Raw genomic sequence first — 25,011 nt, 5'->3', positions numbered from 1 at the left:
TTCCATGCATCCTGCTCCACAGGATGCGTTCACCTATAGTACTTTTTAAAATGACCGCACCCATTTCCTTTCTCATGAAATAGCTTGGGCTCTTGAATAATTCATCCCACCCTTTTTCCATTAAGCAGAACTTTCACTAAGCTCATAAAGCAGAAATGCTGCACCCATCCGAAGCACCAGATGGTCTGAAATAACATGACCTACCTGTTATCCATGAATTTCCATGTAGGTATGTTTTAATAGTTAGGCTAGTAGGTATCCTTCCAGTGGAGCGACAAGTCTGTTTTTTTGTTTTTTTTTTTCCCAGGGTGAGGTATACTGGGTAAAATTTAGCACTGTATGTTGCTTCTCTCTAAAGTTTCTTTCAAGGAACATTAGGAGGTACGGTGAGCATCCTCATGCCCAGCCAGCATTGGAGCACACAATGGATGAACCTGGATTTAAACATGAGCCACTAAATTCCTGCAGTACATGAAAGGCAATAGTCTTGAAGATTCAGAGATTAATGAATTGTCCTGCTGGTTTAAACTTAACATATAAATTCTATTTTCTCAACATGATATATGCGCTGGTTTTCATTATCATTTTTTCTCTGACAGAGTTTGCAAATTTTTATGGGAACATTAAACAATTTTGGTGATGTCACCTCAAATTGATGTTTGCACAATTTGGTCTCCTTGATGGAATAGCAAATTAAAAGTGGTTCTGAAATTGTGAATGAAGCAGCAAACAAGCTAAGACCTTCATTAAAAGCTATTGAAGGTTGTAATGTCTTCAGTCATTATATATAGTATGCGTCTCTGTTGTAGGTCCACATTAGCTAGTCAGATTACTAGTGCTAGCATCGCTAAAAGTTGGGTTACAAACAATCAAGAAAAACAATTCAGTTTTCATTTGGACATCCACAATTTACATAAAAAGGATAAGGCTAATTGAGTCAGATGGAGCTCTTCCAGAGCAACCTCAAGGACCATTATGGTCAGGTACAATGTGTGCCTGAATTGTCTCTGTGACATTTCCTGTACATTTTCCAGTTGTCCTGCAGATGCTTCCTTAGTGTTTTACCAGAAAGCTGGTGTCCCTCATAGTGGAAATCTGAGAATGTCAATATACATACTTTACCTTAATGTCTTCCTCTGGATTTACTTAATAATTGCATCTGAGTTACTCTGACTGGATTGGAAGTGGGCAGATGTAGGAATGGACAAAGGTACAGTCAACACGTTTGTTGAATTTGGAATTTTATTATCCACACCAGCACAAGCACAGGAGGGCTCAGAAGGTCCTCAGCAGGTAAGAGAAACTCTGAGAATTTTACGTCCAGTTTCAATGAGTCCATTTTTTACTGAATCAGGAAGCAATCCCCCCCGCAAGATCAGGGAAATTACTGTGCTTTTGTTTGCTGAAGGGCACTTGCAGGTGATAAAGAACTACTGCTGAAGTTCTGTAGCTGGTAGCCAATTTTGTGTTCTTCTTCTGAACAGAGCAGTGCGTCACAAAAGTTTATTTAATGGTTGTATTGAACCTTGAGAGGAAGCCAGTGCTAACATTACACCTGTAATCTTTGGGCTATTTGGGATCGTCAGTAATCATTGAATTTTTGACTGTTAGAAAGCAATGCAGCACAGGAAAGCAGCAGACAGTTTCCTGGAAATGGTTTTCTTTTTCTTTCAAGAATGTGGTTATTCATGTAAGGAATAAATCTTGCACTCACAATACTGTAACTTGATTTGTTTACTTAAATATTCTCTTCAAATTATTTTCTAGACCGACACATTCATGATGAGAACCCAGTACTGAAAGTGTCTTGAGTAAAACAGACAATACTGAACTTTGATGCACGAGACAGGTGGATGTCAAATGAAATGGAACAAATCTAGATTCATAAGGTAATTATCTGCATGCGCCTTTGAAAAGGTGCTACAAATGCCAGCTGTACATTTAACATTTAAACAGTTAATTTTATTACATAAATAGGTCTGTGATATTCCTCAATGCAATGAGGCATGCAGCCTGGTGTCGCTGGATGTTACGGGCCTTTAAACGTCAAACAGCCTCGGTCAGGCAGCCCAATCAGTAGATCAGACCCTGTCCTGCATCTAAGTAGAACTACCCCAAACTAGAATCTCTCCTCTTTCACAATGCCTTCTATATAGCCTCAGTAACACTTAAAATTGCCACCTTGTTCCTGACTAGCTGGCGTAGTGTAGGCCCAGTACAAGTAATAGGATCTGAAAGCTTAAGCTGTACCATATTGGTAAATTGTATCAAAGAACAGTACTTCAGTGCATGATTGCTGTCTGTTGGATTTACAGGTCACATAGTCTGATGCAGGGAAAATGGGTGGCTCATCTTTGCAAGCAGCAGTAGTGAACTGGAGCTTCATTGTCCATTGTAGAAATCGTTACTGGCAGCTGCACATCAGTGCTCCTGTGAGTATGATGTAAGAGCTATTAAAAAACCAGGTCTGCAGTTACTCCTTTGTATACAAAGTCAAGAGGTGTTGTGTAACTTTTTGTTAAACTACATTTCTGCTACTGGTAGCCAGTGTTAGAAGTCAACGAGAAACCTAGACTTCATTTTCTCCTCGAGTGTATTGCATTAGGCAGCAAATCTGTGTCGGACCACGCGGTACAATTACAGCTCTGTTTGCAAGCGCTCAGCTGAGTAACCTCAGCTGCTCACGCGTTCACTGTGCCGTGTGCCTTCGCTCAATGTTTGGAAATCCAGGTGTAAACTCATTCAAAGTTCTCCAGTGGCAGGAAGTGAGGGCATTTAATGAGAAATCTGGTGAGTGACAGGTGCTCATGCAGATGGTCTATTTTACTATGCAAGTAGCTTCTCTTACATCAGGTTTTAAAAAGTACAAATCTGTAATATTAAAGTTAGTAGATATAACATTGTTGATGAGAACAAAACCATAAATCTGGAAAATTCCATTGCTGCTAAATTTCTATAGTAAAAGAAAAATGCTGGTGAATTAATTCATCTTAACTTAATCTGAATATGATTATCTTAATTTCTGAATGTGTATTGGACAATAGAGTGTATTGTTTAGATTGTATGTTAAACTAGGATGCTTTTCTGAATTGTAGATGTGAGGCACATATATAAAACTGCATTGTGCTTTCCTGTATTTGAACAATGTTGAAATTATAGCTATAGTTTAGACATTTTTACTAAACATGAACTCAAAGTAGTGCAGATCCATGAGCAAAAATCAGTTTTTAGCTGTACTGAATCAGTCTATAAATAGTTATACAGTATTTATCATTAGTCATTGTGGGGTAGAATTGCTTCATTCAGCAGCAGCTCCACAAAACCTCCCACAGTTTGCAGAGTGTAATGCGGTTACATCTTGGCTTATCAGCACTGATTTTGTAGACATGGATTTACAGGTTCATAAATCATTCATTGAATCAGCCCCCAGGATCTTTAACTGCATTGTGGGACTGAAATATGCTGAAATATTACTTGGACTTAATGACAGAATATTGACATTCTGCAGTTAGGGAGCTGTGGTTATACTGTCCTGCTGAAAGAAAAGCTAATGGTGGAATGTTATCAACACTTTCATGTGGCTGTTACGATAGTGTTAACAGCTGTCGTTTTTGTTGCTGAGCTAATGATTTTACAGAAAGTTGGTTTGACCTGTCTGAACATCCACCGGAGCGGTTCAGGTCAAGCACCTCTCTCAATAACATGACAGCAAGACCCAACATGGGACTTGAACAAACTACTTCCAGGTCAGACAGGATCTCTATACAGACAATAATTTGGCAAATTCTAAGCATTAATGGTTTAAGTGTTGTCTGAACCACAGCAGTGTTGACAATTTGTGACCTCGTATTAGGACTGTCTCTCTGATGATCTGCTGTTCACTTGTTCTTGGTGTTGAAAGTAGTGTCCATTGTCTGGGTCCACCATCTGGTTGCTGTTCACTTTTCAACTTTTGTGTCAGTCTTCTACAGAGGATTTAATCTTCTCAGATAGTCCTCAGTTTAGTGATTTGTGCTTCCACTCAGTTTTGGTTTGTGATTCAGAATCAGTTAATTGAATTTCCTGGATGTCTCTTAATTCTCCTCCAGCACCATTGTTTGAGTGTTTTTCCAACCCCTCAGTATCAGCATTCGTATCCATATATTTCAGAAAAAACCAAGAATACGGCAGCTGCTTTTCTGTAGAAACATGCCTTACTCAGAGAAGAATCAAAACACTGGAAAGAGCATAACTCACACAATAAGTGGGTCTGCATGACGCATTCAGTTGTGTCGGGTGTGTATTTGTCCTTATTGAATGACGCACACCAAGAGGACAAAGAAGATGGGCAAACAACTGCAGAGATGGTGTTGGTTGTTCTTTGCCAATGTACAACATCCTCTAGATGTCAGATAAACATGTTCTGTATAGTTGTATATGCTTGACTAGGGCAAAGTGGGGGAATCTACAAGGTGTGAGTTCCTCAGACAGCACTGAGGTCCTGAACACTGAAACATTTCCATGGAAAGTAGACAATCCTGATTTTGAGAAAACATTGTTTTGGGATCAGATTCCATCAGGACAATAAGCAAATAAGCTTTTTTTTAATATTTATTATTTATTTATTTGCTTTAGAAAATCAGATTAAACATGCAACAGAAAGATTGTCTACCTGCATCTGAAAAATCTACTGAAAACAATGATCAGATGAAGCATACCTCCAGGTTAGAATTACCTTGGAGTGGCATGTAGTTATCAACTTATTTTCACTTAAAAAAACATGATTTCAACCAAGTTTCCGAGCAGTAGTTTAAACTGGGCAATTAGAATCAGAGACTGGAAGGGAGCCAGGCTCCCCTGCTGCTCTTGAGGGCCGCTACAGCAGAGCTTTTAGAGACCTACGGCAGACCTTCGCAACGAGAGGAAGGGATTGACCTCCCACTGGGGTACGTGCACGAAGGGTCCATGTCAGAGTGTCAGAGAGAAGACCTCTGACTGAGCCTGTCAGCTGCCGCTGTCCCATAATCATTAGAGATTTTGTCACTCGTCTCTCAGATGCCGATGGGCCTCCCCTTGACCTCTGACTTTGACCTAGGCTCGGACTGAATGAGTTCTTGAGGTCCGGCGGGCCATCGTGTCCCAACTCCCAAAAGAGAGGTTGGCATGCAAGCCAGAGGCTTCCGGCATTCCCATAAAAAAGCCTGACAATTTTTATCCCTACACCAGCAGAATATAAAACAGGTTTGGAACCAAAAGCAAGCCTTTTCCAGAACTGTCTTTTAGAGTTCAGGGATGTTTGACTTTCCCTGTCAGAATCATCTCTGCTTGTTCTTTGCTTCCCAGGACACAAGTTCATATTCGGAGATGATGCCACTGTGAAAATAATTTGTCCTCCATTATCAATCCCCAAAGAGAACTTTCCAGAAAACTGGGGGAACGTGCAGGTGTCTGTTCAAAGATTAATCTTTAGCGAGTGCACGTCCTCTGGACTCAAAGTAGGAAGGTTTCCAAACATAGTGTATGATCTGCCACTACCTTGTACAATATAACACAATGCTAAATAAGGAATTTTCCTAGATTTTATTTTACACGGAACATCTTGTGACCAATACGCGAAAGAGCAATTTTACGTCGCTGCAGAATGAAAAATGTGCCTTTTAAAGCACCTGAAGGATAATGGGGGATACACTTCAACAGCTCCTGAAATCACCAGCCACTGTGTGTCATCGGTGCGGTAGCAGTAATGGAACCACTAAAGCGTTTTATGATCTTTCTTATTTTATCAGCATAAATAAGAAGAGCCATTTAGCAGTCGTCTTTTGTTCTCTGTGGAGGACGCAGAGTGTAGGAAGATGCCCCTCGCCCGGTTCCACAGGTTAAAGGTCACGGCAAATACAATGTGCATCCTTGCGGTTGCAATCTGTTACTCATCCGTTGGGTGTTATATGCCTTTTTAAAATGTTTGTCTCCATTCATTATTCTCTACAGAGAGTGATTTCCGTCATAGTTCAGTTTATGCCAGGCATGATTTGGAGATGTAAAGGATAGCATATGCAGTGTGGAACGTTCATTTCGGCATGCTCCTTACTAAATGGAGGTATGGGTATTGGTGACAGTTACTGTAATGGCTAATACTGGTGTCATGTTCGCTAAGAATAAAAACAGCTTGTCTGAAAAGTGGTATTTAATGTCATGGAACATTTTAGCACCCATCAGTCATTCCTAAGGTAGTCTGACATCAGTTCTGAAATATTTACATTTATTTATTTAATAGACTCTTTTCTCCAAAGCAACTTCCAATGAACTCTATGTAGTGTTACCAGCTACGGGTGAATCACTGTGGGAAGAAACTCACACAGACAAGGAGAAAACATGCAAACGCCACACAGACTGAGCAGGAATCAAACCCACATCCTCTCGCATCACCCAGGCGCTGTGAGACAGCAACGCTACTCACTATGCCACCATGCCACCCAGTATGTATGTCAAATACATACATAAGATGTGGTGGCTTGTTGGTCGTTCTGTCCCTACAACTTTGTAGTTACCGCTCGTTCTATCTCCTACACATCAGTGGTGCATGAATCTTAATGAAGTATCCCAGCAAGGTCCTTCCATAGCAATCTGGCAAGTATTCTACCCAACCGCTGTGTGCATGTGTGAGCATGAGGGCTGTCCAGAATTGTCCTCAGCCCAGCTTGCTGTTTGTAGTCCATTCCCGTGTTCTTGAGTCTGGAGATGTTTCATGCTCTAAAGAGAGCCAGCTGTAAATGCGGTCTCCAGGGAATTTCTAGGAACCTTGTATGACATAAAACCTTCAAATTGTCCCTCCACAGTTCAGCTGCCTTGTTTGTTTGGTGTGTTGCTTCACAAATGTTCATAGAAATTACACTGACTTGTTTCAACCCCCCACCCCCCTCAATAAAATGATATTGCACCTCTATATCATACCAGATAGTCCTGTCTGTATTAGCTGTTATTTGCCCACACGGCTCTGACCTGCAGCAAATGAATAGGATTACCTTTGTTTTATAGGTATCTATCAGATGGAGGGGATGTTTCAGCTACATGAAGGTGAAAAAAAGATTAAAGCCACATCTTATAGAGGGCTTTCTCAATTACAACATTCCTTGGGACATGCCCTGTGTTTTCCCAAAAAGTGCACAGCTGCCTTGATTTAAGTTTATACCTTACCGCTTGAAATAAGTCAAGTAGCTGCAACACATGAAAATGTTTGGCATTGCTTAGCCTTGGATTCTACAGGGTCAGCCAGTATTGAAACAACTGTTTCAATGCACCAAAAGAAATAGTTGGGGAAATGGGAAGAGGACATAGTGATGAGTTACATCTTTATAAAGGGGCTGAGAAGTATGAGCTCTGGCCTCTTATGGATCAGATGAAGGCTCTCAGAGGTCATTGTGTGAGTGCACTGTCAGTTGTGATCCAAGCCTGTTCATTGGGTGTCCGTTTTTCAATCAGTGTGCCTAAAGAAACTTCAGGGAAGGGTTCTTCTAGAAATTGGTGCCTGTACATGATGTGCTTTGATTGCAACATAATGAAATGAAACTCTGGAAAATGTTAAACCAGAGAACCAATGATGACCGTTAGACAAGACTTGCATATGCAAAAAAAAAAAAAAAAAAATGTTCCTTTAAACGGCAAGATGTAACCTTTACCCCATGTTTGCACATGAATAGTGTCCAATAGAACAGGCTGGGTTTGATAAGCTAACCGCTGTAGTAACTTGAGGGTTAATGATTCAGATCCCACTATGAATCTTATTGTCAGATGCTTAAGATCAGTTTTTCCATATATAGAGGTGGCTGGTCGAACAGTTATTTTGCAATTGAAAAATACATGGCAAACTAGCACTTACTATAGTAAACTATAGTATAAAGTAATGAAAAAAATCAAGGCTGTTATTGCTGTTCTTCACTGTTCCTTCTGTTTATTTAACTTTCATGTCCCAGTATGCCCCTCCCCCTTCCCCAGAAGTGTGTTTAAAAAATGTAATGAATGGAGCGCAACCCTTGTTGAGGCAGCAGATCGTTATTGGAGCACTCCTGGTTGGACGTGCAGCGACTGAAGTAACATGCTATGCCGTCAGGATGCCGCCATCTCCTTTTTTCCCGAAACGTGACACGGTTTATGGTGTCAGGCCTAATGCGTTCCGACTTCCCTCTGTTTCAGATTCTGCTTCTGGCCCATTTTCCACTGCCGGAACAAAGCTACGCTGTCACTTGTCCGCGTTGTGAAATGGTAAGTTCCTCCAATTCTGTCACCACCAGTGAAAGTCCCATTCCCCCGAGGAGTATCATGCTTTTGATTGCCACATGTTTGCCTTGATCATCAGGATCATGCCTGTACGCCAGCTGGAAATGAACATCTTCTAAATTGGGCGCCACCAACAAACATCTTATTGTGACTAGTCATTCATCTGAAAACTGGCTTCTTCACCTGGTAATAGAGGTTAGAGGAAGAGTAGGAATAGGATGTTTTGATTAATGTGAATTTCCCTTCTCCCCCCACAGACTAGCTCTTCTTCCTCTCTGCTTTAGAATTACTTCACTTTGATATTTTTAACTGTTACTGTGTGGGAAGTATAATTGCTATCCATATTTCATTTCGATCTATCACCACCGGGCCTTATTTACATACAAATTCGTTCTCAAATGTGAGGGAAAGAGGCTAAACTGAAGACTTCAGAAGAACAAGTCATCCATGTTGGCTCTGTTACATTTACTTATCAGTGTATACGTTCAGATTAAGTGTATATGTTTAATGGATGTGCTTTTGACATTAGCTTGTTGAGGGTGATGAAATGGCGTGAAAAATGACATCAGATGAAAAACGAATTTCATCCAGATTTAGAGATGTTCATCCCAGTCAGATTAAATGCCTTTTTGTCAATGTTTCTGCTGTTCAGGGAACATGAGCAGATTTGTATTGGGAAACCCACGTCTCTCTCGCTCTAATTAAATTGCAATAAGCAGAATACTGCATGTTTGCATTGTACACAAAGAGTACCTTATTAATATTTTTTTCACCTTTGTAAACACAAAGAATTTACCAAGTTGTATTTATATTTTCTTTGATTTTCTCGCCAATTCAGCGAAGATTTAAAGCATCAGATGGTATTAAAACTGTAATGACACTCCTCTGTCACATATTCATGTTGGCTATTAATAGCTTTCATCTCACTAAGCAAAGCAGACATGAGCAGAAGAATGTCAAGTAAAACATTTTCAGTGTATCCCCCTGCAGGGGGGCACTTTTAGGTTTCGTGAGGATAGGATGGATGCTCATACATGGTAGCCTGCTGGCCAGCGGCATGTAGAGTTCCTGCATCACATTTGGTGTACGTTGCTCTGTCATGTCCATTCCTAGCCAAGTTGCTAAGAAGCCTTTAAATCAGAGGCACGGGGTACATCTTAGGCGTGTGCAAGGCAGAACCAGTGGCTACCACTATTCACAACATTCTTTATAGCTCACAAGGAGTCTCTCTCTTAGTCAAAGTGCAATTTCACCCCCTTTTTTTAAATTTAAAGGCCTGCATTTTCACAGCTGCTCATAAGTTGATTGGGGACCTCAGACAGCACAGTGGTGGGGTGTAAATTTGAAGTCAGTGTCTTTTCATCTATGACTGCTGCCCCACTGAATGAAAGAGGATGAGATAAAACCCAGGGATATGTCATGAAGGCTCATGTAAAGCTTACCTTCCAAGATCAATGTGCAGGATTTTAATGTGTTTTTGGTACACAAATTTCCCAGAAGCACTCTGTGGATCTATAAAGCAAATCCATTGCTTAATCATTACTGCCCTCTTGTCATAAACTCTAAAATATGAAGGCAAAGTTAAAGGAAAAGACCTACATGTTTTTCCATTTTTAAATGAATGTTCTCGTACGGTAGAAAACGGCTCAGAAGAATAAATAACAATGCTGTGACTAATATACGTCTTAAGATTGTTCTTTCAAGCTAAAAACTTAATAGCCTCGGTGTCAGAAAGAGAATGACGCACCTTAAGGACTATTAAATTAAGCACCATTTTACCGCACACTCAGAAATGGATTCAGCTTCCAACCAAGGCACACCTAAGCTCCGGGATCGATACACATCGATTATGTACCTTAAGAATGTTTTTAGGAACAAGGCAGCACAGTTTCAGGAGTTCAAGGTTAGTAAGAACTATTAAAGATGAGGTTTTTGCATAGCAATGGTTTTCACTTGAGTGTCAGGTGAATATCAAATTTGCAGATATTTTAGAACAGTGAAATCTGTATACAGATATGCTATCAATTATAAACTAGTATAACATCTAACGTTATGACCGAGATGCAGTCCATTTATTGATATCCTAAGTGACTTAGTGGCCTGTTCATACAGAGTATAGTTAATGGAGCAATTGCACAAGGGTATTACAGCAGTGGCACAGTGGGACTCAAACCAGCAAACTTTGGCTTACACATCTGTGTTCCCATCTGCTATGCTGCCTACTTCCTAGAATCATGTACAGCCTCTACAACTCACCACTTTATTACTTGCCAACACACCCAATGGTTAGATAGGCCACTTTCTCCTGTGAAGGACATAGGTTGGAATCCCTGCTCTTTCTGTAGTACCCTTAATCAAGGTATTTAGAATTACTCCAGTATAACCGGCTTTCTAAATGGTAAAATAATTTTAAGTTGCCTAATATACTAATGAAACATTGCAAATTGACTTTGACAAAGGTCCCTGAACAATATTTTTTTGGGGAAAGAAAAAAACACATTCATTCATTCATTCTTGATTCTTTGATTTCTGTGAAATACTGGTCTCTGACCAGCATTCATGACTGTTGAAAGTTCACTTTAGGCTGTGGAGAGCCTGAATTAGTTTGGACAGTCTACACCTCCAGGTGCTGAGCTAACCCCTCAAAACTAGAACTGCTATGCTGTCAATACCAGCTAGAATAATCTGGAAGATAAGCTTCTCACCAGCATTGACCAGAAATAAGACCTCACCATTAACATCTGGTGGAGGGAAGGGGCTCTGTGGAGCAATTCCCCATCTGCTCATAGTGTCAGAGCAGCTGTGATTTGAGATTCCCCCACTTGTCTGTCCTGGAGAGTCCTTGTGGAGAGCAGGAGAAAAAAGAAAGGGCTGGTGATCTGATATTCGTTACAAGGGCCTCACTGGGGTGGCCCAAACATTGACTTCTGGTTAGATTAGCAGCTAGTTTTTCCCTGTTTTGGGATCTGCTGTTGCTGCTTGAGCCGGCTTGGGTTCTCTGGCAAGGGCCAGCAGTTGCGATTAGCATACAAACGAGTTTTTGTTTGTTTTGTTTTTTTAATTGTCCACTTAGGGTTTCTCAGTTCTCAATGCACAACGTGAATGTTTATATTGCCAATAATACACTCCGATAATGGAATGTCTGGATCGTTACCGGAAGACATTATCGATCTAATGGAATATCCTCACCAGTGGCTCTGTGGAGCATGTATAAAATAGGCTCCTCTGTGTGATGTTGTTCATCAACCTCAATTTTTACCTTGAACCAAAATCAGAGATCTATTCCAGTATGATTCAGGTTGAAGTTCATCTTTAAGAGCAAAATTACCTGATTGTTCAAACATTGTAATAATCTATGCTGATGGGAGTAATTGCATGCAGCACCCACAAGCTTTGATGAAATGCAACTTTTTTGGACAAAGGACTAATTCTGACATCTACCTAGACAAAATGTCAGTTTCGTGCTCACAATTACTCTTACTCATTATACTAGTCTCAATAACAATGGCATTTATCTTGATTCCATCCTTTAAGATCCCATTACTGCCAGTTTTTCGACAGAGATATTAATTATTCTTTGTACTGGCATTATGAAGACAATTCAAAGGAAAACCCACATGCTCTCAACAGTGGCCAAGTTGGCAAAGTGAGCCATGGTTTTAGGCAGTCTGCCAAATCAACATTCGTGTACTGTATGGTTTTCCATTAATGGTATTTAATGAGAATATAGTTGGTTTTTGTTCAGCTTCCCTTCATGAGCCATGGCAGGTACATTTAAGCTCAGCTGTTAATGTTGAATTGAAATTGTAGCAGAGTGGCTCTTTATCATGTACGAGAGTGTTACAGTGACTGAGCACTATATGGCATTTTCTCAGCTTTACAGGACATTACCGTGAGAACTTGTTCCGACTTAGAAGTTCGCAACCAGCACACCGATTCCTCTTGTCAATGCTAAAATTGCAGTTCACATGTGAAAAGGGAGTTATGGGATAAAATGTGTGTTGTGGTTATGAATTTTACATTGATGCTAAGTGCTGCATAGATATTCCAGACAGGAACAGATACAATGGGGGAATTCTTCATCCCACAAAACAGTGCTGTGGTCTCTTCCCTGTTTCTTCAATGTTAAAGCCACCAACTGTGCTGCTGTCATCAGATTCCAACAGCATTCATGCATTTTTATGATTACTTTCACTGACAATTAAAGGGCATTACTGACAGCCCTTTCTGCCTGCATGCTTTAGAGGAGGTGATTGAAAAAGCGGTGCAGAGGGAGACGTGAGAATGGGGGCCGTATCAGAGCAGAAAACCCCAGCATTTTATTGTGTAAATGGTTAAATAGTATTAAATAAGCAACTTTTCAACAAAGTGACCCTTGAGAGAGGTATCAGCAAGTAATAGAGAATTATTACTATTTGTTCATCTTGTTGCTCAAAGGTTTTAAACCTAATTTTTCCTCCTAATACAAGTGGATAGTCAGCACTTTTAAGTGCATACAAAATGTTTTTCTTGCACAGTACATTGTTTATTTGAAAGTGTGCTGGTGTGATGGCTCTTATTCATGTTATCTATTTTGGTTATGCAATTCAATAATGGGTGAGCAAGCCTGTCAACTTTGAATGTCAATTTGAGCTTAATGGTACCAATACTCCTTCCTGAGGGCAAACTTCCAAAGTTATAGATCGAGACCTCTCAGCTTAATCTTATATTCCTCATCCGTTCCTAGAGGAGATTGAGACAATAAAGGGGAACTTGTGCAGCTGAGTCAGGTTTGAAACCAGAAGGGGGAACCTCCACCCCAAATATGTGAAGAATCTCATGGACTGTTTCCAGTCAAGTCAGGGGCAATGTTATGGGCTTGTGTTCACTCTGAAAATGTAATTAGTCTTTATTAAACAGGGTGAACATGATGGATTAATGGCTGTGGGAAATGGTAGTGCCACATGTATGGAGAACATCTGAATTGCACGCTAATTCATATAGATTGGAGATGGAAGGAGAGCAGGACTGCAGGCTGACATTTGGGAATCGTACAATTGCGAGCGGAAGCTAATGAAACTAATGGCCCAGAAATACTGCTGGCTTGCTGAACAATGTCACAGGAGCTACCATACAGCATGTAGTGTAGTGGCTAAGGGCCTAAACTCGTAACAAGGGCTTGAACTGTTGTACCAGTTTAATCTTCATAACCTGAACTGTGCTGCCTGTGTGCATGCAGTAAGTACAGAATGATATTATAATACGTGTAATTAGCTTTGTTCAAATCAATCTGATACTGTAATAAAACGTAATGTAACATTCACTCACTCCAGCGCTTTAGTCATTTGGAGGCAGCAGGTAGCATAGCAGTGAGAGCCATCACACTGTTATAGGAAGGTCTTGGGATCAATTCCCCTACTGCTGTAGTGCTGATCAAGGTACTTACCCTGAGTACAGTATGATTATACTGCTCTATAAACACGCAAATAATTGTAGTTGATTCTCATAACATTGTAAATTGCCTTGGATGTCAGCTGCATAGGCAACACTGACAAACTTGCAACACTGAAGAGAAAAAAAATTAACACAAGGGCTTGCAAAAAAAGGCAAACATCCTGAAACCTGTCCAGTGCCATAAATGAAACCCAGTTTATCAATATCCACCTCGCAGGTAAGTCACCGTGTTCCACAAATGGGCGACAGTGTTATTTCTGACCAGCTCTGGAACCGTAATTCAGATGGCTGATCCCGGATACTCTGGGCAGTTCGTTTTTAAGAGGGACCCCATCAAACACTGCTTTTCCCTCAGAAGGGCTGAATAATTCATGCCTCCTCTTCAAAACTGTAAACACCGAAGCTGCTTCACAAAACGGCGCTGAGTTAGTGCAAAATTGACCAGATAGGTGTTTTTCTTTCGTCCTCTCTCCCAGTTTAAAACTCGGGCAAAAGTACCTCCTAGTTAAATATGCAGAGAAGCAAGGGAGGGGAGCAGGAACATCGTTTTTCCTCTCATGAGGAAATGGAGGGGAAGAGAGGTGTGGCCTTTCAAATGTTTTTCAAGGGTTGTGTATCTACCATTCATGTTACTCTGAAATACTGTAAAGGCATCTGCCTCCCAGATGTATACTTGCTACTTTGCTGACTCCCATTGCTGGCAGGTCCTGAATTTAATGTACATTAAAGTCTCCATGACAAGCAATGAGGTTCTAAGTCTAACTGTAAAGGCTTACAGACTTGACAGGCTTACTTCCCCTCCCTCTCGCTCATCACTTGTGGGGTGCCCTAGTGAAACGCTGTGGGTACACCCCCTCCTCCGTTGGGCTCTTGTTAATTACAGTTTGCGCGTGGTGTTTCTGTGCTACGTCTCTTGCTGGGTCTTCATCTACAAATTAGTTCTTTCTTCTGCAACCAGTCGGCCTCTCTCAGCTCTGCAATTGGCTCTTGCTGGTGTTGCTATTGTTAAAACCAGCAAAATGACAAACTAGAGTAGACGAGATGTGTACTCCTTGATCTGAATCTCCACACGGGTCGTGATATGTTTTCCTCGATCGGCTGCATCTCAACACCGGTGAAGCACGCAACCCTAATAGAGACATTTTACCCATAGAACACAGACCATTGCTGTGTAGCTTATTTTGGATAGAATGAGAACCTTAACATGTGTAGATAATCCTTGGAGCAGATCAGTTTGTAACCATATTTGAAAAAATCTCAGTTTTTCCTGTTAGGAAAGTCCTTGTAATATTCTGCTAATAACATGGTCTGGGCTGCAGGGTGTGGTTCTGGAATGAGTCCTTACATTAACCCAGTCCTCAAGGGCTGTGAATTCTGCAGGGCCAATAAAATCCACAGTGCTGTCTCCAGGGCCCTGTGAAGATGCTTTCAGCAGAAGATAGAAACCCCCTCAGTCTTCCCCTTGTAATCAGATGCCTTTCAGAACAGCTTTGGGGAAGCGGAGAAATGAGCGGAGATTACATTCTCTCATCTGAATGAATCAAGTGGGAGGGGTGGGTGGGTGGGTGGGTGGTGGTTTCTTGTTGATTGACAGAGCGTTGAGCACTCCAGTGTGTGCATAATGAACGGAGGACAACGCTGAATTGAAAAGGAGGGATTAACGTTGATCGGCCTGCACAGCCAAGGCCACGCTTCCTCTCCACTGAAACAAAGACCCCTTGATTTGAGGGGGTTTGTTTATTTGCTCTTGTCCTCTGATAGCTGGAAGATGGGTTGTCAAGGGCCCTCCTGCAGACAGGCCTGCCTCTTAGAAGACTAATCAATATTGACAAGAGGAGTTCAAAATGTACTGTTAACATAGCATCCTCTGGGTTGCTTGGGCGACGCTGGAAAACGCAAGCGCTCCTGACACGGAATTGGGCAAGGAAGTAACGTGTCTGACAGTTCAGTACCAGTAAAAGTTTATACAATCTAAGCAAGTGCTGTGACTCTGCCAGTGGTCTCTGAATCCCAAGGCCTTCCATTTTCCTGGGAGACAGCTTTAATACAGCTGGGGGCAGAGGCAAAGTGGTCAGAATGAGATTGAGGCATCTTGGTTTGATTTTTAATCTGCTTGAAAGAAACAAGCTTTTCATCAAATGGGATTTACTGTTGTCCTGTCTTATATGTCTGGGTAAACTTACACAAAAGTAGTAGAAGAATTAGAGAAGAAAGTGAACCTGTTGCCAGTGTCAGTGCATAAGGGTGGCCATTGTGTCATTTTTGGCGGTCCTGTTGAAACGCATCATGGGGGATCAAAGGGGTGATGTAATTTAAAACAAATCATGTGTGTTCCTAGATGAGGCGTGTTTCCACAAATGGAGGAAAGCTTTTACTCTTTTAAGAAACACTCCTGATTGGTATTGGGTATTACTTTAGTTTAACTACTTTATTGACCAATCCATTATGAATAACTGCTTATTCGGTGCAGGGTTGTGGTGTTCCACATGTGATCCCAGAAACACATGATGTGAGGAAGGATACCCATGACATAGGATACCAGTCCATCACAGGGTGATTTAGACACTTTCATTGTTTCTGTCACACACATGGCAGTTTAGTTTTTACTGGAGCAATCCAGGAAAAGTACCCTGTTCAAGGTTTCATTTCAGCAAGAGCAGGTCTTTGACTTCTCCAGTTGGAAAGTGATATATCTGGCCTATGCTGCATAGGTATGACCTTCTAGATACATAGACACAGGTGTTGGCTCTGGAATTCTTGCCCAGGATTAAGACCACAAATGTTACCAAGAATAGACAGCTTATGAAATAAATTATTTGTAGCAGATGCTTTACATACTTCAAGAGCAGAAATGAAATTGAAATGATGTGGAATACAGCCATGCCTTAAAGGTGGATTAGTTTTTGAGAGCTTTATTCAGCCTCGATTGGGGAATTTATATTAAACCTGGAGGAATCGGGAATATTAGCATTTTATAGCATTATGTTGATATTGCAAGCTCTGAATATGTATACTGTGAGTGCATTTCTCCACAAACCTGATGTAAACTCTCACAGAGGGTCACAAAATCATTTGCTTCAGTGATCTCTTGTAATAAAAACATCCGGGGGATTCCACCGGCAGAGGCGGCAAGGCAAAGCTGTCATGTAAACAGTATGTGATCAGATTGAGCCATGGAATTTCAGTAGAGCTAGTCGCCTACATAAAAAATGTTTCGGAAAATCATTGTACTTGGACTTGTGGCAAAATCTGCAAGTTTGCAGCGTCTGCAGAGTTCAGGGTTTGTTATTGGGTGATATCAGAAATGCACGGTATTTGAGATTAAGTGTGGAGAAGACTTAATTATATCTGGCACAAAGTCAACATTTGAAAGTGCAGTGGACTGGAGGAATAGCACTTTAATATATTAAAGAAACTTCCTGAACAGCTTCCATCATCTTTTATGTCTGACTTTCCAGCTAATTAGTAGTTTTACTAACATGTAATTTTCTGTTTAATTGCTATCTGTTAATGTTTTATTTAAACCACTGCATATTCTACTTCTGTATTACCTTGTATTTTTGTTGTGCTAATTGCCATGTCATCTTCTTAATGCAGGGAGTTTAAACAGTTTAAAAACTCTAAACAAAGAGCAAAGATGCCTTCATACATCATGTTACACTAAATAATGTAACAGTACAGTAACTTTCTCTAAAATATCCAAGCAGCTGTTTGCAAAAACTCAGTTAGAAAATCTGATTTTTTGAAAATTTAGTCAAAAGATCCTCTGAAATCTGTGATAAATCTGTCCTGGCTGGTGAGAATGAGAAATTTTAGTTGCATTGATAGATATACATACACTGCTTCTATTGAACATGCTAAAAAATATGAAGAATTGGAGCAAATCTTTCAGTGCAGTAAGCAACCCTCCCCAGGATATCTCAGGGAAACTCTGGAAAAAGCCAGGCATTCCAATTTCTTTTTGATTGGGCTGGCTGAGCATAGCTGTAGGCTGACGCTTGTACACTATTGTGAGTGATTTTTACCTGTGGCATGTGGCGTGTGGCCCTGAGCAGGAGTCTGCGTGGGGCTTTCAGCAGTGTGGACACGTTGACCAGCTCTGCATCTCCAGATGTAACCCTCCTGCACCCAGAAGGTGCTGAGAACCTTCAGAGTATGCTGCAGCATGCATGGGTGGTAACCCCCCCTAGTGTTATGCAGGGTATACCACCTGCTTAGGTAAATCACAAAATGTATACTTTTTTGAATTTACCAAAAATTACTCCTGAAGTCAAATATAAAACTGTAAAGAATAGTTCCAGAAAGAATCCCTGTTAAGTACTTTTACTGCTTCATAAAGGAAGTGATAGAATTCATAAAATATTGTGTACAGTCCCTTGTGGTTTTCTCCACCTCCTGCCAGCAGAGGGCGCTATCACTTCCCATTGCTAAAGTTGTTACAGAGGATGGCATACATGGCTTCTCCATATTTCCATCTTATACACTTGACAAGCTTTGGAGAGGACTGGGTTTAAGGGGTCAGTAAAGTTACACGGGCAGCGTATTTAATCTGATGAATTAATGATTGATTGGAACACAGTTGTCAAGGAGTTGTGTGGAAGGGAGCGGGGTCCTACTGCTGTGGTGGTTGGGGATAGTCATTCATGCATAACTCCATGTAATTTTCTTTTTTTTTTCTTTTTTTTCCTCCTTCTTAAGGTAAGGGCTTTTTTTCTGAGAAAGACTGCAGCTGGAGGCCAGCTCCTTTGGTTGTAGCACTCGATCTAAACAGGCATCTCACTGTGCCGTCTCCCCCCGCCATGTACCCGAGCACAGTGTTTCTCCCAGTCCCCCGCCTGCGCCAAGAGCCGGCCGCTCCATGCCGGGGGTGCCGGAGCGTGAAGGGATGCATTAGGTGGTGTACAGCCACAAATTGGATGGCAGAGCGTCCTTCCGCTGCCGTTGCCTTGTCAAGGCAGAGCTGGCAGTGGGGGCAGAGGGTGACAGGAATGCAAAGGAACAGGGTTGTCGGGACACATCCCTCTCACAGGGGGGCCTTCTGCAGTCTTTCTTAGAGAGCAACCCTGTATCCCACCCCCAGGGGCCTGAAGAGCACATCTGCACCCAACATGACTGCCAAGTTTGAAGGGAGCAACCCTGAAATAATGAAACCTATCAGTGGGCAGTGGGAGCAGACTGCTCTAATGGGGATGCTCCGTGGTTGCATGGAGCCCACCGCTTTTCCTGGAAGTGTTCCACGAGAACACGTTCCCTCATGTCCTTTATAGCACTGCTTGTTAAAACTGTCTCTGGGGCCAAATGCGACAGAACCAAAAATCAATCTATGAGACCTGGGGCATCCAGATGGCTTCACAGGGGATGTGGGAAACAATTACTATGAAATTAGTGCTGTAATATTTTTAAACAAAAAAGGAATACTTGTTGCCCCCACATTAGGCGGGAACCAAACTTAGGGCCACAGAGAAACATAGTGCCATCATCTTGAAATCAAAGGCATGATTTTGCTCCTGTTGTACCCTTAGTCAAGGTACTTGCTCTTATGCAGTAAGAACTACCCAGCAATCTAAATTGATAAAATAATTTGGTAGCTTATAGTAAAAGACTATATAAGCTGCTTTATGCAAAGGTTTCAGCTAATGAATGGTTTATAATGCTAAAGCTGCATTATGCATTAGGATGTCAGTTTTAGGCCTACAGGGTGTCCGCCTTTGCAGCGTCAAACAAAGGTGCAGTGATGCTGCCGTGGCCTCGGTGCTTTCTCATTACTTCCCACGCACTACCGCATATTCAGTAATTCAACAAACCTGTAAATATAGGTTTACCTTCACTGCCCAAATATAATGGACTGACATCATTTCCATAGCTGGGATGTAAAGTATGGTGAAGTATAATTCCTTGCAAAACACACACACACACACACACACACACACACACAGAGTCCAAAACCGCTTGTCCCAAGCAGGGTCGTGGCGAACCAGAGCCTAAACGGCAACACAGGACACAAGGCCAGAGGTGGAAGGGACACACCCAGGATGCCAGTCCATCGTAAGGCACCCCAAGCAGGACTCAAACCCGCACCACCCCCCCTTACAAAACATTCAAAGCTAATTCGATCTAGTTTGTTACAGTACGATAATGTATCATGGCAGATGAAAACTGAAGCATTCATTTTGCTGCTTTAATTTACCATTTTAATGTTTCTGTATGTTTATATACTTGCTCAGAGTTATAGAATTTGAGTTATTTCCATGCAAGAATTAGTTGTGAATCTCTCTACTATTTTTGCAGTCTCTCTCTTGAAAAAATACATAAACTCTTGGATATGGGGCAGCATGAAAATGTGTCCATCCAAAAAAAAAAAAAAAAAGTCGAATGTTCTTTCCAAGCCCTTTTCTGTGGAAGTGTTTCAGAGCTGTGGTCTGATGATTGTATTCCAGCTTGAAATGAGCACTATGTAATCTGCAATTTACATATCTACTCTCTCAAAGAGCTCATTAATAATGAGGAAAAAGTCACCTTGTCTTGTGTTCCGAAGCCCTTGCCTATGTTCCGTGTCAAATGCGATACTTGATGAGGTCTTACCTCATAATGAGCATTGTAATAACCTCACTCCGACTGCTACTTACCAACCACGTTATCAAATGCTGGGAGTCACAAGGGCCCCAAGTATTCCACATTTTATAACACCTCTGCAAGTGCAAAGATTGCCCAAATGTTCGAGGGTGATTCCCACAGCTGAAATTCAGCGTCAATACCTGCAGCGTTTTTTATTAAATAAATCTGCACGGATCTGTTGGCCTGTGCTTGGTCGTTTAGACTCCTGTATGCCAATGGGCGTGACATCGGCCAGTCCCCGAGTACAAACAGCACACCTCAACTCTTGTCGACGGCACTTTTCATCAGCATGATTATTCCTTTGGAATGTACCTGCATCCGGGGCCACCACGCTAGCCGAGGTCCAGCGCTTATGTCGCACGTCACGCAACATTTTCAATGGATAATTGGAGGAGGGGGGCACGGAGTATTCAACACCTGCCTTATTGCCTAATCCATAAGGTGAAATGCATTTTTACATCAATTTATTTATCTGATTTAGCCAAGAATGATTAGTTTAACCTTTGAGTACCTGCATTTTTATACTACATCAACTTTGGTTACTGCTGCAGAGTGCACAGTGGGAAATTGATAGATGGTGGCCTATCTGTCATTTCTAATCTATAAGGCTTTTATCTCAGGTCAATTTTGCTATCTCTCTTGCTCGTTGCGTTTTTCTCTCCCCTGCTCTCTATCTCCTGTCGATTTGCACCCGTCCAAGGCGTGCTTTTTTCAAAGACGAGGCATGAAGATAAACAGAGTGCTGCTAATGTGTGATTGGCAGCAGCGCGTACCAGGAGGAGACTCTGACCGTCGTTCCGTCTGCTCGGGATGATGAGTAATAATCTGCCCCGCCTCGTCTGCCGTCTTCATTTGTGAGCGGAAATGAGAGAGGAAAGGAAACAAGACTGCGCCAAAGACACTGTCCTTCAGTATTCCCCCACAGTAAATTAAGGAAAGCCATAACGGGTGCGGCGGTGGAGATGAGTTGGAAGGAAGTGGAAGGAAACCAATGTATTAATAATGGGGAAGAGTCTCTGGAAAGAACTATATTTTTATTTTATTTAGTCAGACATGTCATAACTGCATTTCACAGTCTGCCGTATGCAATGTGGAGAATAATAAAATGAAAAGGCAACTTTCACTTTCTTTGAGAGCTGATTACTTGCATCGACTGTGAAGTAATGAGATTTAGTGGCCTTTACACTGTAAATGCTCCAAAAGCTTACTTCAACACCCAGGCTTAAGTGCACATCCCCTTTGTGGAGACTGGGCTGTACTTACATCCAAGGGAGAAGCACTGGGGGGTGTGCGTTTCATGTCACAATCACCACACTTTTCTCACACAGTGTGGAGTAGCCGAAATGGACAGGGGAGTTGCTGGAACATTCTGGAACAAATCCATTGTTGAACCCTTTGAAGCCTTTGCTGGAAACCTTCATCTTTTTCATTTTAATGAACTGTAATACTGAGACAGTCATGCATACAATGAAAGGTCATTAGAAACTTTTTCTGTCATTATCATTAACATCATTTCCGGGAATGCAATTCGTTGTAAAGTACGATTGCAGCTGTTTCTGTGCAACTAGCTGGAAGGCATTTGGAAGTCTTCCTGAAAGACTAGAAAAGGAACATTTTTGCCACTTTGGCTCGCAAACTTACTGCTGATGTCATATATTGATTTGGAGATTGATGCTGCAGTTAATTAGCTCACCGCCGGAATTGATGTGAACTTAGAAAGACCTATAGACAGCTTTTGGTCGCTTGTCGACATGCTATACGTCGTTAACTAAACGAGGTCAATGCAAAGTGTGTGCAACGCCTGGCTGGTTGCCTAAAGCTCTGAACTGATGGAACATCCACAAATATTGATTTTTTTCAGCTGAATAGCCCAATATTGGTAAGGATAATGAAAATCAGCAGTACATGTTAATATTAGCTCAAGCCTTTTTTCCAAGATGACTAAACACGATGCCTTCTTACGTTAATGCAAGCAGTTTACAATGACTTACCATTTATACAGCTGCAAAAATTCAAGGGTACTACAGCAGGAGCAAACTCAAAGGGACAGGGGTTATAAGAAATTAAAGCTGACTCCTTTAACTCAAAGGACCGAGTTTGAATTACACCTCCTGCTGTTACATATTTGGTCAAGATACTCATTTCAAACTAATGCAGTAAAATTTACCCACTTGTAGAAATATGCAAATAACTAGCTTAACATTGTAAATTGCTTTGCTGAAAAATGTCAGCTAAATGTAGAATAAAATGAATCATCCTTCAGATGTTTATGAGAAGCAAATGTCCCTCTTTTGTTTTCATAGCCCCGAGATGGCAGTGGAGAAATTTGGAATCAATATGCTGAATGACAAAAGCATCATTAGCTTGAGCATAGAGAGAATACTGTTGAGATATGATACTGAGAAAGAAACAGTTTGGGAGTGATTCAGAAGGAGCATGTGCCACAGAAATAAGCCATTGAAAAACATGCAAAAAGAAATTGAATGCATGGTTACTCACATTCACTTACGGTCGAGGTCACTGGAATATTCTAGAACAGCTCACAGTGAATGATACCACAGCGCACAAGGAGGAAGAAAAACACTAATTTACTGACATAAAATCCTATTTCCCGAATACGCCCTAAGATTACCTGCATGGTGGACATTCTGCTGGTTTGTGAAATGTGGTTTTTGACCTTAAGGGCCTTTGATAACAATATACTCAGACACATTGGACTTTCTCTAGTGGAAAGGACATTAGCAAGACATTTATGTTTATGGTCCAGAAGCTTGCATTGAGCCAGTTAGCTACAGATCTCATGTTCATGGTGCAGTTGCCACCTGGCAACATGCTGGCACTTAGAATTGCTGCAACAGTTACCGCCACTACCAGTTGCCTGGCAGATTCTTTCCTGTAGTCTCTCTTCACCAGTTCAAGGAGGGGTTGCCCCGCTCGATTACTCCCTTCATCCTTCCCAGTAAGCCTTCAGATCAGTGCACATGTAATTGTTATATAGTCCAAATTCACACCTGTAGCAGTGAGCTGTCTTCTCTGCGAAACAGCTTCCCTCAGGTGCCAAAACACTGTATTGCTTAACTGGCTGCGCTCACGAAACTGCTTTCTCTTCAAGCATCCACAGGTGCCCAGTCTTGCTTTGTACTCCTTCAAGCCATTCATCACTCAATAGCATCCTTCACCTCTCTTATCAAGAGTATGGCATTTCCCAGGCACATGTGAACTGCATCTTTTTCTGCAGAACGTAGAGGCTCGCAGATGCACGAGCCATAATTTCGGCAGGTGTCGCCACACCTTTGAGGTCACATTGCTGCAAATGTCTTGCCAATTCTCAAGAGTGATACTCAAAGTGTTATGAGATCTGTTGGAACAGAGCTTACAGAAACTCAAAGGAGACTGTTTCACCTTGTTATAAAGGTTCTATGACAGCGCTAACTACCACAGCATGGGAGTAAGATTCAAATTCCTGCTCACATTTTTTGTACCATCCATCAAGGTACTTACTCTAAATTTATGCTGTGAAAGTCACCATACTGTATAAATGGGAAAGTAACTGCATGTATCTTGGTGTAGAAACCTGATGTTGTAAGTTGCCTCGGACGGAGGTGTCCAATAATGGTTAACTGTAATAATGATACTGACCAGAGCTATAGTATAGTAAAAGGGTAATATTGGCGGTACTGGATATATCAGGTGTGTGAGTCATACATTTTCCATCTCTCATTTTTCATTGTAAGACTTTACATTGAAGCAATTCATTTAAATGACATTTTTAATATATACACCTCTTTCAATATACTGGAGAAAGTTTAAAAGAGTTTGCAGGCACTGTAAATATACACATATATATATATGTGTGTATATACACAAATATATACACATATATATGTGTATATACACACACACACTAGTCATAGTAAAAAAACCTTCAGAGAAGGATCAGAGAAATGGCAGAAATGTATAATCTTTATTCTGCCCTAAAAAACGCCAGTGGTCCTCTCAGGACACATGAAAGCAGACCCTTGATCTGTTCTGATAGATGTTTACTGTTTGTTCCTCTCACCTTTGTCCACTCATGACCACCAGGACAGGGTTCCCTGGGCCACCATCCCCAAAGACTGTAGGGCTTCAGCCAACCGGTTCCATCATCTGGAAAGTCACCTTGTCACCTGAATCTAGTTCTTCTGTAGTTTGCCTCCTTCACATGAAGATATTTGCAGTCTCCAAACTTTGAGAGCATTAAGTATCTTCATTGTTTGAACATTCACTGAAAAACACATGCTTGTTCATTCAGCTGATGCTTTGCCCTAAAATGACAATCTACATGCAATAATCTACCCATTTGTATAGCTCCATAATGTATATGTGTCAATTCAGAGTAAGTTTCTTGCGCAAGGATGATGTAGTAAGAAATGAGAATCTGGGTCCTCTGAGTCCAGAGGAGGTGGCTTTAAACACTAAAACCACCTGCTGATCTTTGTTGAGAGCCAACTGAAAACAGGAATAAATTTCCCAACCTCTAAGGAAGCAGTAGAATTTGCTTTTCTTCACTTGCTGTTCTCCAAATCAGTCCATGAATGACCTCAGCCTTAGTGCACATGGGTTTTGTTTACTGTGTTGGGTTTTTTACAGACCTTCCTGGTTTGGGAGGTGTGATCTGAAGTCTGGTGCTGACAAGTTCATCTGCATTCATTTGAGATTGTAAACGACCCA

At 41.4% G+C, this 25,011-nt stretch overlaps 1 long non-coding RNA gene across 1 annotated transcript in view; it reads left to right on the top strand.

The window, feature by feature from the left end:
- LOC108938749 (uncharacterized) overlaps positions 1–25,011 on the top strand; it is a 130,765-nt gene that overhangs the window by 40,958 nt on the left and 64,796 nt on the right. Inside the window, exon 2 of the long non-coding RNA XR_001966455.1 lies at positions 8,170–8,238. This is a non-coding gene — a long non-coding RNA (uncharacterized LOC108938749). The remainder of the gene's footprint in view (positions 1–8,169; positions 8,239–25,011) is intronic.

This window comes from Scleropages formosus, chromosome 5 (genome assembly GCF_900964775.1).
Source record: "Scleropages formosus chromosome 5, fSclFor1.1, whole genome shotgun sequence".
NCBI lineage: Eukaryota > Metazoa > Chordata > Actinopteri > Osteoglossiformes > Osteoglossidae > Scleropages > Scleropages formosus.
Note: the sequence above shows the minus strand (reverse complement) of the source record. Positions and strands in the feature narration are given on the sequence as shown.